The sequence below is a fragment of the Macrobrachium nipponense genome, chromosome 16 (assembly GCF_015104395.2).
Source record: "Macrobrachium nipponense isolate FS-2020 chromosome 16, ASM1510439v2, whole genome shotgun sequence".
Classification (NCBI taxonomy): domain Eukaryota; kingdom Metazoa; phylum Arthropoda; class Malacostraca; order Decapoda; family Palaemonidae; genus Macrobrachium; species Macrobrachium nipponense.
In genome coordinates, this window is record NC_087209.1 from 83031332 (window position 1) to 83036326 (window position 4995).

Here is a 4995-nt window from a genome sequence, read left to right on the forward strand (position 1 = left end):
GCTGTCCAATGCTGCTTTGTCGTTGGCCTGTGCTGCATTTGTAAAACAACTGAATAAATTTTATCTTCACTCCCTTTGAACCTTGGAGTCCGATCAACATATCAAAGAAGATATTTTCCTGCATGGAAGATATAAGCAATTTGAGAGGAATAAAACGTACTGAAGAATATCAATGAAGATATAAGTTCTTTGTGGTTGAGGGATATGGGCATGATGTTGTTCGCCTTGAAAATAGCGACCATCAAGGAAATGAAACCTCCCTTTGAAGGGAGTTTGACTGATGGATGAATTCATTTAGGGAAGGGTTTCCTATAGTTGTTTGCATCATTTTATTTGAGCTTAAGAACCTTACAGCCACTTATATTTTGACCTTTCTTTACCTTTATCTCTTACCGGTTTATGGATTCCTTAAAAGGAATTATTCAGGAAAAGCATCTGTGGTCCTTGTCTAACTAACTTGTTTACGGATTGGGGCTGTTGTGACTCTCGTACACATGCCCCACTCATCAGTTATGCAAAATGTATTTATAATTGCTTGTAGAGCAATTATTTTATATTTTTAACTCGTAGGTAAGGGCGGTTGATAATTACGACAAATACTTTTGTTGGCAAGATTAACTGAAACTGACGGCACAGAGAGAGAGAGAGAGAGAGAGAGAGAGAGTAAGTGTTACAAGGAGTTACAAGGATTAGGATGTCTCAAAGCTTGTTAGCCCATCCAAGGAGACATCATGTGCTCACTTATCTCTAGGACCAGGTTTTACTGTTCATTCAGTGTCCTAATGATTTTGTCTAACTTTCTTTTAAACTCTTCCACACTGTTGCTGTTTACAACTTCTGGAGGGAGTTTATTCAAAGTGTCACATGTCTTGTATGTAAAGAAGTTCCCACAATGGGATGTGTTGTACCTCTACAGATCTAGTTTCCATCCATTATTTCTTGTCTGGTTTTCGCTGAACGTAAATAGGTTACTGTCTGTTGTTGTTTTTGATTTAGCTGACCTTGTGTCAGCACGGGCTCTTGCTCACAGAGCAGCCCGTAAATGTTACTGTCTATTTTTATTATGCCTTTCAGTATTTTGAATGTTTCTATCAGTTGTCCTCGCAATCGTCATGTTTCTAAGCCATACATGTTCAGACTCTCTAGTCGCCTTTGGTAACCTATTTGCCTGATGGATGGAATTAACTTTGAGGCTCTTGCTTGTACCCCTTCTAATCTGTTTATGTCCTTTCTTAGTGTTGGTGACCAAAACTGTACTGCATATTCAAAATGAGGTCCAACTATTGATGTGTAGCACTGCAGCACCGTTTCATTGTTTCTATGCCTTCTTTTCAGATTTTATGCAATGTTTTGTGGATTTTAAGTCCTTGGTAATAATAACTCCAAGGTCCTCCTCTTGTTCTACACTATTTATGTCATTCCCAAGCAGCATGTAGCTGGCATGAGGGTTCTTTGTTCCTATTTGTAGCACTTTACACTTATCCAAGTTAAAAGGCATTTGCCATTCTTTTTACCAATCTTCTATTTTCATTAGATAATTTCTTAAACTTTCCACTGCATCTGGGTCTGCTGCATTTACACCTAGTTTGGTGTCATCTGCAAATTTGGCTATCCTGCTAGTTAAGCCTACATCAATGTCATTAATGTAAATAAAAAAACAAGAGAGGGCCAAGGACAGAACACTGAGGAACTCCACTTGTTACATCTGCCCATTCTGATTCCTCACCATTTATTACGACTCTGTTTTCTATGAATTAGCCAGTTTTTGATCCAGTCTGTTATTTCTCCTACAATTCCTAAAGCTCTAACTTTTGTTGTTAATTTCTTGTGTGGAACTTTGTCAGACGCCTTTTGGAAATCTGAGTAGACTATATCTTTTGCTCTACTACTGTCGTAAATAGCAAGCATTTTATGAAAAAACTCCAAGAGGTTTGATAGGCAGGATCTGTTTTATCTGAAACTGTGTTGGCTGTTTAACAACAAATTGTTTCTATCGGGTGATTCACAATTTGATCTGCAATTATGGACTCAAAAATTTTACAAACGAACGACATTAGACAGATTGGTCAATAATTTCCTGGCTCTTCTCTTGGACCGTTTTTGTAAATTTGGGCCACATTACCTAACTTTTGGTACCTTTCTTTGTTCTGCCATTTTTCTGTAGTTTATATAGGTGAGGAACTATCTCCTCTTTTAGCTCTTTAATTTCCCTTGGATGAACCCCATCCGACCAGGAGATTTGAACTTGTTGAGTTTATCCATTTTGTTTTTAATGTCCTCTTCTGTAAATATTATTTTGTCCAATGTTACTGCCCCTTCATATTTAATAGCTGGTTTCAGTATTGAGGAAGTGTCTCCAATTGTGAAAACACTAGTAAAAAACTTATTCAATAATTTTGTTTTTTTCTAAGTCTGAGTTCACCAGGTTACCTCTATTTTATTGGTTTCCTACTATTAACATGCGCATAGAATTCTTTTGGGTTTTCTTTACAGACTAATGCAACTCTCTTATCCTCATTTATCTTTGCATTTCTTACTACTTTGTCCACCATTCTACAGAGTTCTTTATGCCTGCTTGCTTCTTCTGCTGTTGGTTGTGGCTTGATTGCTTTGTGCAGTCTGTCTCTTTCTTCTATTTCATCTTTACTTTATCTGTTAAACCACTTAGGCTGAGGGTTGAAATTTGTTAGTATTTGCCTCAATGGTATACATCTCGAGTGTTTTTCTGTGTATTCCTCCAAAAAGGCTTCCCAGTACTTATCTATGCCTGTGTTCTCGTCATACGCTAGATTTTTAACATATTCCTTTACCTTTTTTAGGTCTTGTCGACGGTAGTCTAATCTAATTAATATCTACTTCTCTTTTTTATATTGAACACTAATTTGAAATGAGACAATTTTATGGTCGCTTTTGCCTAGATTTGCACCTACTGAAAGGTCAGACACTAGGTTATCTTTTGTTGATAGGAAGATGCGTAGTATATTGTTTCCTCTAGTAGGTATGTCAACCCAATGGTGGAGGAATTCATTTTTTACAAAATCTAAAAGTCTCTCTCCTTCTACGTTTAATGTGGAGGTCATCGTGTCCCAGAGTACTGCTGCATTTAAATCTCCCATTATTATTCAGAGTTTGTTGTTTATTTCTTGTCCGAGTAGTGCATGCAGCAGTGCATCAGACATTTGTGGTTGGTAGGGAGGTCTGTACACTAGTATTAGAGTTATCTTCTTCCCGAGACTGTTTATATTGATGCCAGTCACTTCTTGCGTGGTCTATAATTTTACACTATCGGACTGAGGCGGTCCGTGACATATATCATAACGCTTCCATCTTCTTTTATTGAGTCTATCTTTTTTGAACAATTTATATCCAGCTATCAGGTACTCTCCTACGAAGTCTCTTGTTGCCTCCTGTATCCAAGTTTCTGTGATACCTATTATGTCTAATTCTTCACTTGCTACCAATACTTTGAAGAGATCTTCGTTCCGAATAGATTGTGCATTAAACTGCGTCACTCTTTTGTCCTTCGGTGGCTTTTAGTTTCCCTTACTGTCACTGTTTCCTGCAGTGCTATTACTAACCAGACTCGGGGAACTTTCTGACTTCTTCCTTTGAATGTTCAGTTCACTGAGGTGTTTCAAAAGGTTTTCGTTGAGGTTTTCTATCAGTTTTGCTCCTTCCAAATTCAAGTGAGTTCCATCTCTTTTATATAGTTTTTTTTTATTTCCTGCAAATCTGTCCCAAAGGTTTACAAAGCTAGCACCTTTTTCTTGGCATATTAGCTCCAGTTTGTCAGTAATTCCTATTGCCTTGCTGAGGGAGTAGTGGTTTACATTGGTTCTGGGCAGAAGTCATATAAGAATGCCGTTATCAGTTTTCTCACGGATAATCTCTACAACATTAGTCAGGTTGGCTACAAGACCTTTTGTCTGGCCAGTTCTACCATCTTTTAGAAACAAGTCATTTCCTCCTCTCTGCACTATGATTACACTTTTTCTATTATTTACCTGGATTTTTTTTACTGCCTCAGCTATCTTCTTAGCTGCTGCACCTGGGTAAGAATGAACTTTCCTCTTACTTCTATTTTTGGCAACAAAATTTAAGCCCTGATCTTTTACTAACGAGTCTCCAATTAAGATTGTTTCCTTATCTGTTTCTGAGAGAGAGAGAGAGAGAGAGAGAGAGAGAGAGAGAGAGAGAGAGAGAGAGAGAGAGAGAGAGAGAATAAAAATGGTTTTGAGCAAAGAAGTCTTTTTAGCAAAGGAAATATAAAGACAGAGTAAATCAACAATTTGATTAAAGATTGATTTTACTAGCATCGATGAACCGGGAAAATAAAATTATTTAATCGAAACTGCATCACTAACAACAATGAAAGGAATGAGTAGAGACTTACAAGATTCTGAAATTACCAAGGACACAAATTTATTAAACGGAATATAAGTGGCAGGTACTGTACTTTAACTATAAAGCAGTCGTATTTTATCACCTTATTAATAGTAGGTTACCAATTCAAGGGTCATTAATGGTGGAAAAAATGTTTGCAGACTTTCATCTTCATTTTACAACCTAAGTGACGAATGGAATAACAAAATTTCATTCTGTAGTATATACACACACACACACACTTATATATACATATAAATGCATTTGTAAGTTTATGAATGATTCTGTTTATTTACCTTAAATGCGACGTTTTTTTTATTAAGAAATATTTTAGGGCAAGGTTCACCATAGTATGTCCTTACATTTTTTCAGTTCATTAGAAAAATCAGAATCATAGCAATTTTTTTTCTGTGTAGTTTGGCCATACGCGGTAAACTATTTTGGTTCAAAAACTAATTATCAAACATAATGAACAGAACTATAACATATAAAAAAAACTTGCTTATACAAACAGAATGCTAAGGATCACTACAGATATAACGTTCATAGAGATGCAGGTTGCAATATTACCAATCTAGAAATATGAATTATAATCTGTAGATAATGGATTGC